Consider the following 11,991-nt stretch of genomic DNA (forward strand, 5'->3'; position numbering starts at 1 on the left):
CAAGTGAAACCCTTCCCTAATGAACAACAGAAGAAGAATGAAAGCCACTACAAATCAGGAAATACCAAATAACAAGCCCAAAATATAGCTTATTTTAGAAGCAAATCTGATCATTCATTAGATTTAACATAATTTTTCCTGATATTAAAGGTGCAATTAGCACTTCTGATTCGCCCCTATATACCAGGCCTACTGGGGGGGGGGGGTGCTGACCTGGTGTAATCCCAGTTACCTTTTGAGATGATTTTGGTCTCATTTATGCTGCACTCCTGCTTGGTTTCCTCTTTGGTGTGCTGTGGGTTCAAGTAAGCTGGCTGCATTACTGGACCGCTGCTCTGGTCACCAGTGCTGGGTGCTGTAATCTCCCTTCCCAAGGTCTCTGGTTGTTTCTGGCACTTGTGCTGGTGGTGGAGGAGGAGAGGCTGTGGATGGTGGTTCTAGTTCTCCTGCTGGTCCATGTGATCCTCTGTCATGTGATCTGCTCCTCTGTTGGCCACTGGCTGTGGTCCTCCCTTCACATTTCTTGAGTTTGTGAGGAACTCTGGTGTGAATGGAAAATCCCCTCATCTGGCTTTTCCTGTGGCTCAGGCTGAGCCTTGCAGCTATGGCCCCATGGACCTTCTGCCACCCTGCTGGAGCTGCTCCTCCCTGCCTATGTGGGCTCTGGGTGCTCTGGGTCTCTCCTACTTCTCTGCTGCCATGGGCAATTTCTTATACACCTCACATTTTAGTAGAAGAGTACATTTTGCTGTGTTTTTTTTTCTTTTCTTTTCTTTTATCTCTCTCTCTCTCTCTCTCTCTCTCTCTCTCTTTTTCTTCTTTATTGCTTTTTTGTTTCTTCTTCCCTAGGCTGCTTTGGTGTGGTTCCTATGCTGCCATCTTAGCTGACTCATGCTTGTATTTTCAAATATATCCACTGAATATGCTTTCAAGCTACCTGGATTGTAACCACTTTGGCACATAATTTGTCTAACTACCACTACAAATATTTCCATACCATGTATATCCTAAGTATTCTGAATTTTCTCAGAACATGAATCAGTGTACACACAGGAGGGAAAAGATATCACTCAAGAATGTTCTAAGAAGAATGTTGCACTTGTGCCCATGGTCAAAGCCTCTCCTTGAGGGAAAACTAAATATTTTTAGTCCAATATTTAAAATTCACATAAACAGGTTTGTATCACATACAGAAAATAAAAAAGTATCTGATGCCTTCTCAGGTAAGATGAAGAACAAGCATGGATCTTGCATTGGTAAAATTAAAGACTTGGCTGTGGTGGCTCCATGTTCAAATGCACTTGCTTATAAAGTATGCTGGCCTGGGTTCAAGTTCCTAGCTATCCCCACAAAATAAAACAGAAAATGTGTTTAAAACATAACTGGGGATGATAGAAAGATGGTTCAGTGGTTAAAGTGTTTTCCTGCAAATTCTAGCAACCAGGGTTCAATTCTCCAGTACCCATATAAAGCCACATGCACAAAGTGACACATTCAGCTGGAGTTTGTGGTGTCTAGAGACCCTGGTACTCACATTCTCTCTCTCAATCTCTCCCTCTCTCTCTCTCTCTCTCTCTCTCTCTCTCTCTCTCTCTCTCTTTCTCAGTATCTTCTTGCAAGTAAATGAAATAAAATAACAACAGGACTAGAGAGGTTGCCCAGTGATGAAAGAAACTTATTTGCAACACATGTAGTACAAATTTTATTCCCTAATGCCAATGGAAATTCAGATGCACAAAATGAATTGTATCTGAACTTCATTTGCAGCAGTAACAGGTCTTAGTGGGCCTATATTCTCATTCATTCATTCATTCTCTTTCTTTCACTCCCTTCCTTCATTCCCCTTCTCTCTCATACATAAATAAAATTAAGAAAATTGCAGCCAAATTCTCCTTGAAGACCAGTTGACCATGAGTAATTGTGAGGATGAATACTGACTGTCAACTTGACATAATCTAAAATCATATAGGAGAAAAGCCTCAATGCCTACGGAAAGGAATATCAAGATTGGATTAATTAAGGTGAGGAAAACCCACCCTCGTGGATAGTTTCACCCTATGGGCAATAGTCCTGGGCTGAATGAAAAGAAGAAAGCTAGGTGTGTACTAGCGTTTATTGCTAACTCCCTGACTGTGGATTGAATGTTACCAACTGCCTCACCCTCCTGCTATCACAACTTCACCACCATGCTGTACTCTATCCCCTTAAACTGTAATGTGAAACAAACCCTTTCTACATTAAGTTGCTTTTTGTCTGGTAGTTCATCACAACACTAAAGAAAGTAACTCGTGCAAAAAAAAAAAAAAATCTACTGAGATATGGGGTCATTGTTATGATAGCCCTGAATAGTGGTTTGTAGGCATTTGGAACTGGTTTGCTGGGAGAAAGTAGAAGAGTTTGCAACTTCAGGCTAATCTAGAACACAGTAAAAAGAGCCCAACAGGCTATTTTTATGTGAGGTTGGAAGATCAGATTGCTGAGAGAAATGTGAACTGTGAAGGCTCAGGTAATGAGGATTCAGAAGAAAACAAGGACGGTGGGACCTGGATTGGATGCCGTTCCAGTTATAGTGAGATAGGCAGGCTGCATTCAGCCCAATTTCCATAAACTTGAGAACTTGATTGAAGCTTAATTCAAAAGGAAAGTACTAACAGGTTTGTCAGAGGAAATGTCAAGAAAAGATAGCATTCAGGGTATGGAATGGCATCTTCTCTCTGACCTTACGGTGACCCCAAGAGATAGAACAGATAAATATGAAAAATGTGAAGTTCATCAAGTAAGGGAGTGAGAGAACATGCTTAAGTGACCAGCAGGGAGCATATTGAGAAATCATGGATAGTGGTTAAAGAGATTACCACTGTTAAAGAGAGACCTTTTGTATTAAAGGGAAAAACAGTAAAGATGCCCTAATGGCAAAACACTACTCATCAAGTGCAAATGACCATGAGAAGTTTTTTGTTGTTGTTGTTGTTGTTTTTTGTTTTTTTTTTTTTTTTTTTAGAAAGTATACACTAAGAATGCTGATGCACACAGCAAAGCTGTAGCAATGGGGCCTCCAAGACTTTTGGAGCCTGGAGCCCTACAATGAGATGCCGCTGTTACCCATAGACCTTCAGGATTCAGTGTTTGTCTTGATGGATTTTTGTCTTGCCTTGGTCCAGTAATTTTTTGTCATGACCTAATTACTCCTTTTTTCAATGGGAATTATTATTTTATGCTATTTTATGATTTGCATATAATTAAGATTGCCTTGCATTTCAGAAAAGACTTGGACTTTGGACTATTAAATAGTGTTGATACAGTTAAAGCCTATGGGGATTTTTCTTTTTGCAGCCAGGAATTTTTTTTTATTATTAATTAGTTTTGTACTCAATGACAATAGTCAAGTTGGTAGCATTGTTAGCCTCCTCCCTGTCCTCTGCCCCCCCCCATGGTCCCTCATTATTGAGGTATATAGGTCACGAATTGTGGGATTACCCCATAGTTATGGGTAGGAGGAAATGTCTCTGTGTATCATGACCCAATGTGTGGCTCTGACATTCTTTCCATCCCCTCTTCCACAAATTTCCCTGAGCCATATTGAGTTCATTTTAGGTCTGCTTGAGCAATGAGGTTTGGGAGCCTCTGTGTCTCTGGATATCTGATTTGGTAGGAGTTAATTGTTCTCTGTGTCGATCTCCTTCACCCTTGTGCTGGTACCAGGTTCACCAAGAAAACAGCACCCTTGCTTTTTTCACCAATTATTCTTAGTTTCAGCTGGGGTACTTATGAAGTATGATGGGGTGCTTCTCTCCTTAGGATCTGCGTCTATCTGAAAAAGAGAAGCAGATTCTCCAATGGAGAGTAAAGTTAGCACTAGATAAATGGGATAACTCTTATTTTTTTCATAGAGAGTTTAATAGGTGTAGGCCCTCTTATAGCCCACAATGGGTAGTACCTTGATAATGGAGAGTGGGCTCATGTTTGAATATGGTTCTGACTTGCTTCCCAACTCCAGCGATGGGTCCCATTCCACTGAGCAGCCCAGTTAACCAAATCAAGAGCAGTTGATTTCCCACCATGGCTGTGTGCCACTATTGCATTTGTGTGGGCATCACAACAGGTTATTTGCTGGTAAGTAGGTTAGACCATGAGTTGCTTGGACAGATATTGGTCATTTTCCCCCAGTGGCCCATGTAGCACCTTTTGGCTCTAGACGTGCTGACTGTCTGAGGACTGACTCTCTTCCAGCTTCCAGCCATGTCACTCCATGTTACGTGTCAACCACATATGGTGTCTTCAGCAGTAGGGTCTTGCCACTAACCTTTGATGGGTCATCAAGTACTCTGACAGAAATCTGTCTTTCTTTTAGGAAACCTTGTAGGTCTCTCTGATCAAGAGAGCCACCAACTGGTACTCTGAGTTACAGGTCAGCGTATTTTGTATTATACTATGGCAATAAACATATGTAGGTGGTAGAAAGCTGTGGTAGTTTGAATAGATGGCCCCTAATGTATTCAGTGCTTTAGTACTTTGTAGTTTGCATCTGCAGCCACCTGGCTGGAGGTGGTTTTACTGGACAGATCTTAAGGTGTGGTGTGGGTTTGAGATTTCAATCAAAGTGTGCTGTGCTCTGGGGCTCTTGGCTTTTGGCTTGTGCTTTGCCCTCTCTACTTGTTCCTGTGAAAGCAGGCCAGCTTCTTCTGCCATTATGGAACCTGGATCTGTAAGCTTCAATAAATATCCCTTCCTCCATAAGTGTGCCTGGTCTGGAAGTTCATCTTAGTCAACCTGAAGCTGTCTGCCACAAAACCTATGACATAAAAGTGATATAGTGGGGTGACAATTTTATAGTGAGATGAAGTTGTAATGGCTCATACTGATCATCAACTTGATTGAGTCTAGAATCAATTAGGAGACATACTTTGGGTCTGTGAGTTAGTTTATAGATTTAATTACTTCAAGTTGGATAACCTGCTCTAAATAAATTTGGCAAAATTCTATAGGCTGTAGTCTGGGACTGAATTAAAATGTAAAAGACAGCTGGGTGTCACAATTCATCACTCTTCTTCCTGACTCTGGATCAAATGCGACCAACTGCCTCACCCTTTTGTCACCATGCCTTCCCCATATTGATGCCCCCATCCCTTTGAACTATGGAGCACAATAAGCCCTTACTCCTTTAAGTCACTTCTTGTTTAGAATTTTTGTCAGAACAATAAGTAAAACCACTGTTAGAAAACTTAAGAGAACTACAATTACTTAGTCTATGGTTGTTACTATGAGCATATGAGAATTTGGAAAAAATCTATGCAGGACCAACTATAAGCTTTCAGTGGCATTTACAACAACAGCAATAAACTTACATTTTGATAGACTTTACTCTTGGGTCCCTATGTACTATCCTTTGCTACTTCAGCTAGGTAGCAATTTTCTGTATTTGCACATGAAAGAATGTCACTGAAAACTGTAGTTTTAAAGCAAGTCAAGGGCAATACCATGACAACTAATGTCTTATTGTCGCAAATAGAAAGACTCATTGTTTTTTTTTTAATCAAAATAAGTACTTAGAGCACTATATATGAATTAAAATGGAGGTCTTAAATTTTAAATTGAGAGGAACTATAAAAGATTTAAATATATAAAACTGCATTCATTTTTTAATCTGAATACATGCTTGCATATGACTTGAAGAAAAGCAAAGAAGGTCACTCAAAAAAAAAAAAAAAAAAAACCATGAGGTAATTATTTTCTTCCATTAAGGTAAGAGGGAAAGTACTTTTATGCTATTTTTTTTTTCAATTGACTATAATTCAGTATATAATATGGGAATCTTGGATCACAGCTGCGAAAGGCAAAATAAAACAATTTATTTGGGAAACCATGTTCTACCTTACTTTTGAGAAAAAGAGAAGCATATATTTTGCTACAAAATTACCAGGGGAACTTAATATGCTATATCAGTTTTGTTAACTACCACTAAAAATTACCTGATTTAAAACTTTATGCTTAATACTTAAATTTATGTAACAAATATATATTAAACAGTGTGTCACACAATAAACATAGGAAAATATTAAATTCCATTAGCCTCGCATAATATTTGATAACATTTAGTGAGCATAGTGGTTTGAAAACTATGCCCCCTCATAAGTTCACATGTTTTATGTATTTTGTCCCCAGCTAAAAGTAATATGGGCTTAGGGACTGGAAGCATTGATGTAGGAGGTTTCTCATTTGGAATGGCCCTTCATGTTTATTAATCTTGTTTATCAGGTGTTCAATAGGTAGCTCAGAATACTTCCTTCTGGCTGATGTGGACATGTGACCCTAACATTCTTTCTAAGGCCTGTCATGCTTTCTGTGTCATGAAAAACTTCCTTTCTTTTTTTAAAATTTTCACTTAAGACTATCTTTATTATGTTTTTCCCCATCTCTGTTATGAAAAAAAATTTGTGTAGTGTCCTTCTTTTATAGCTTTCTTTTTTTTTATTATTTATCAGTTTTGTACAAAGTGAATACAGTCAACCTTAATCTTTTACAGCTTCTCTCTCTCTCTCCTCTCTAACTGTTTTATATCAGTTTTCTTTTTCTTCATTCTTTTAGTGGCCACTAACCTGTAACTCCCAGTACCAGCAGTTGGCTATCATTCACAATGAGCTTTTGATGAGAGAGACCTACAAGGTTGCCTAAAAGAATGAGAGATTTCTGTCAGAGTACTTGATGACCCATCAAAGGTTAGTGGCAAGGCCCTACTGCTGAAGACACCATATGTGGTTGACACGTAACATGGAGTGACATGGCTGGAAGCTGGAAGAGAGTCAGTCCCCAGACAGTCAGCACGTCTAGTGCCAAAAGGTGTTACATGGGCCACTGGGGGAAAATGACCAATATCTGTCCAAGCAACTCATGGTCTAACCTACTTACCAGCAAATAACCTGTTGTGATGCCCACACAAGTGCAATAGTGGCACACAGCCATGGTGGGAAATCAACTGCTCTTGATTTGGCTAACTGGGCTGCTCAGTGGAATGGGACCCATTGCTGGAGCTGGGAAGCAAGTCAGAACCATATTCAAACATGAGCCCACTCTTCATTATCAAGGTACCACCCATAGTTGGCTACAAGAGGGCCTACACCTATTAAATTCTCTATAAAAAAGTAAGTCTTATCTCATTTGTCTGGTGCTAACTTACTCTCCATTGGAGAATCTGCTTCTCTTTTTCAGATAGATGCAGATCCTAAGGAGAGAACCACCCCATCATACCTCAAAAGAGCCCCAGCTGAAACTAGGAATAATTGGCAATACAAGTGAGGGTGCTGCTTTCTTGATGAACCTGGTACCAGCACAAGGGTGAAAGAGATCAACACAGAGAACAATCAACTCCTACCAAATCAGATATCCAGAGACACAGAGGCTTCAAAGACCTCATCACTGAAGTAGGCCCAAAATGATCACAACATGGTTCAGGGAAATTTTGTGGAAGAGGGGGCAGAAAGAATGTCAGAGCCACACATTGGGTCATGATATGCAGAGAAGTTTCTCCTACCCATAGCTGTGGACTAACTCCACAGTGCATGACCCATATACCTGAACAAGGAGGGGTTGAGGGAGGGGGTAGGACATGGAAGATGGTAACAATGATACCAACTTGACTGTATTCACTGAGTACAAAACTTTCCTTTCTGACTATAAGCTGAAATAAACCCTCTCCAGTGTTATGCTGCTTTTAGTCTCCTGTTTTGTACTTTCAGTGAGAAGGTAACTGCTACAGGTAGATGTTTTAAAATGTTTCTATTTAAATCATTAATCAATTTATTATTTACTTTACTAAAGATTATAGGAAGGAAGACAACTTTCATAGCCCAAAAGGCAAAGAGATATAACCCTATCTCTTTACTCATGCATTTCTTTTCTTGCTAACCTATTTTTTTTATAAAGTATTATGGATTAAATCTTGGACCAAATGCATGCTAGGAAAGTGTTCTACCACTGAGATATATCCCTTATCACCTCATCAAGTTAAATTGTCAGCAGAGCTAAATACTAGTGTCTACCTGGCCTTTTACGGAGATGTCTGGGGTCAAACTCAGATTCTCATGTTTGTATGGCAACTGCCCTCACTGGCAAACTGTCTTCCCAGTCCATGGGAAAAAAAAAAAAAAAAAACATGTCCTGATGTCAAATCTTAATTACAAGCAATGTCAGGCAACACTGTTGGAGATGAAGGAGAATGTCTGTCATGTGTAGCCAAATCTGCAAGAATTCATGAAGCTGCATAATGAATAAGTAAAATCATGTTAATTTCTTAATCTATTTACATATGCACTCATTGTTTTCCAGAAATAATTATGGCAACATATTTAGAGTGTAAATAAATATAATATATATTACAAGTTAGAACAAAAATTATTGGATGTAAAATTATACTGACAAGATGGCTGGAGAGATGGCTTAGCAGTTCAGGTGCTTGCATGCAGAGCCAAAGGACCTAGGTTCAACTCACCAGAACCCACATAAGCCAGATGCACAAGGGGGGCACACATTAGAAGTTTGCAGTGGCTGGAGGCTCTGGGGTGCCCATTCTTTCTCTCTCTCTCTTTATATCTCTCCCTGCCTGTTTTTGTATCTCTCTGTCTTTCTAAAATAAATAAATAAAAATAAAATATTAAAAAATATACTGACAAGAGAGTTTATATTAAATTGATATGGAAGAATATAAACTCTGAATATACTGAGGTGTATTAATGTTGCATAGCCATTATTGTTTTACTGCTGGAACAAAATACCAATCTAGAAGCACCCTAAGGAAAGAAAAGTTTTATTTTCAGCCACATTCTTGAGGGGAAGTTCAACATGGCAGAGAAAGCATGGCAGGAGCAGAAAAGCAGCATTATTTCATCATCACATCCAAAGGGGGAAGTAGAGAACAATGGATGCTGGTGTTCAGCTTTCTCTTTCTCATGCAGTCCACAACCAATGCAGCTCATGGAATAGTACCACCCACAGTTAGCGTGGGCCTTCCCAATTCAATTCAGCTGATATAATAAGTCCTTAAAAGGTGTAAAGAGATTTGTTCCTATGGTAATTCTAAATCCTGTAAAGTTGGCAACAAGAGATTAACCCATTATATATTTCAAATTTTAGAAATACAATTTTAAATTCAAAATAGTTATAATCAAATGCCCAAATGTGAAGTTGAAATAAAGTATTAAAAATTACTTAGACAATGCAGAGACAAAGATAACAAAAGAAGATTAAAAACAAGTATAATTTCCAGACATGTTAAGAAAGTTGAAAACATGACAAAAAAGCAGAGAAAAATAGATTCTTCTCCAAAGAAGATATATCCATGTTGGTAAGAACTTAGAGTAACTCTTAACATTCCTAGCCATTGGAAAAATGCAAATGGAATCACCAAGTAATTTGTTGAAGAGGCTAAATTAATTTAAATTTTATAGTAAACATATACATCTTTAGCTTTAAAAAATAGTTGGAGTCAGGTGTGGTGGCACACGCCTTGAATCCCAGCACTCAGAAGGCAGAGTTAGGAAGATCAGCAAGAGTTAGAGGCCAGCCTGAGACTACATAGTCAGCCTGAGCTAGAGTGAGACCCTTCCTCAAAAGAAAAAAAAAGAAGTTGGAAAACTGGTGTTGCAAACGTTTAAACATAGTCCATTAAACATTGAATAATCATCTGAAAAATGATTCTCAATTAGGTCTGTTTGTAGCATTATATTAAAGGAATTTCACTCTAATATTAATGAGTTTATTATCAGTTTTAAGACATTAATTCCCAAGTAATAAAATATTAAGAAAAATCATCATTGGTTATAGATAAAATTAAATCTTTAATAATTAAAACTAATTTCCTTTTTAGCTTCTTTAATAGTATACTTTTTAATATTTGGTATTTGGCTCTTTACAATTATGTTGGATTTTTCTTTTATCTCAGGCTTATGTAAAGTAAATAGCTTTTAACTGAGGTGCATTTTGTTTTAATGGACATCAAAATGTTCTTCAGTGTCGCAAGGCTGGTCCATGTTAAAAAATTTATGCCCCAGATATATATCTATGGTTTTACCAACATACCTTTAATTTTACACTCATCTCTTCAAATTATAACTTTCATTGATCCATTAGGAACACATATTAAAAAGTCACTCACTCAGAGAATTTTAAGAGATTAAAAACAGAATTTTTCACTGTAAAACTTAAGCAGTTTATAAACCTGACATTGGAAAATCAGAAATACTATTGGTAGTTTTGCTTAATAAAAACTGGTTCAATCCTTTAAAAGCTATGCCATGAATAGTTTTATTATTTTGTCTGTTTACTAGTACTTAGCAATGACTTATCTTACAATGTGTCAACACCCTAATGACATTCATAATTTGAAGGAGCAGAAACATAGGTTAACCACTCTTCCATACTGTGTAACATGTACTTCATGATACATATTACATGAGATCACAGAGAAGGTGAAATTGTTGATAACTGACATGTGGCATTTTTGAGAGCAGGTAAGGAATCTTACCTATTATTTTAACTCAAGAGATTTTACAATGCCTTTGAAGGAAATGTTTGAAATGTCTGTGCTAAAGACTATTTAAGAGACATACTTGGATCAAAATTTCTTAGAAAAAATAATATTTATTTACTCTTGGGTTATGAAATATATGTTGGGTTATTCTACTCAGTGAAGAAAGAATACAATATAAGCAAAAATAAGTAGTGGGGGGCTGGAGAGACGGCTTAGTGGTTAAGCGCTTGCCTGTGAAGCCTAAGGACCCCGGTTCGAGGCTCGGTTACCCAGGTCCCACGTTAGCCAGATGCACAAGGGGGTGCACGCGTCTGGAGTTCGCTTGCAGTGGCTGGAGGTCCTGGCCCGCCCATTCTCTCTCTCTCTATGTGCCTCTTTCTCTCTCTCTCTCTCTCTCTCTCTCTCTCTCTCTGTCGCTCTCAAATAAATAAAATTTTTTTAAAAATGTAGTGGGAATAAAAAAGAAAGAATGTTTTAAAATGTTTCTTAATGTTTGGATATGAGGAATGGGTTGAGTGAGACTTACAAGGTACAAATCATAAAGAATTTGGAACATTGCAAGGACTTTCAACTTGACATGTTTATTATGACAAAACATGGAACACTTTGCAGTGGACATTAATATTTAGGCCAAGACCACATTGAAGGTAGGAGGCTTAGCCCAAAGCCCTCATTTATCTCACAGATATCAGTGAACAACATCACACTGTACTCTGCACAAATATTGGCAACATTACCCACACTCTACAGAATGGATTTATTTCATATAGCTTCTCAAGCATGAAATTGAATGCCTGGAGTAAGAGTGGATACTGACCTATGTAAATGGAAGCTCACACTTATAATCCCAACATTCACAAGGCTGAGACATGAGGATCCTTGGAGTTTGAGTTTCAGACTGGGCTATGTAGAAAATGAGTTCTAGGCCAACGTGGGCTGCATTTTAGACCCAACTTCAGCATATCCCCTCAAAAGGATATTGATATTTATATCAGCCAAAAATATTGGATCTGATCTTTTTAAGACAATGGACTAAATTTCATTTGTCATCAGAGGCTTATAATGATGACTCTGTTGGAATTTTCATGAGAAAATATTAATACTATTATAATTCAATGTATTTTCCTAAACAAGATATATAACCATTATTTTGTTACAAGTACAATTGATTACTATGACTGACAAAAACAACTACTGTCTTCCCATATGACTTTCCCTTTTTTTCTTTTAAATTTTTTTATTTATTTGAGAGAGAGATGCAAAAATAGGTGCAGAATAAGGAGAAAGAGAGAGAGAGAGAGAGAGAGTGAGGGAGAGAGAGAGAACGGGCAAGCCAGAGCCTCCAGCCATTGCAAATGAATACCAAGCACATGCGCCCCCTTGTGTATTTGGCTTACATATGCATCCTGGGGAATTGAACCTGGGCCCTTTGGCTTTGCAGGCAACCACCACCACTGCTGAACCATCCC

The sequence above is a fragment of the Jaculus jaculus genome, chromosome 1 (genome assembly GCF_020740685.1).
Source record: "Jaculus jaculus isolate mJacJac1 chromosome 1, mJacJac1.mat.Y.cur, whole genome shotgun sequence".
Taxonomy (NCBI): Eukaryota; Metazoa; Chordata; class Mammalia; order Rodentia; family Dipodidae; genus Jaculus; species Jaculus jaculus.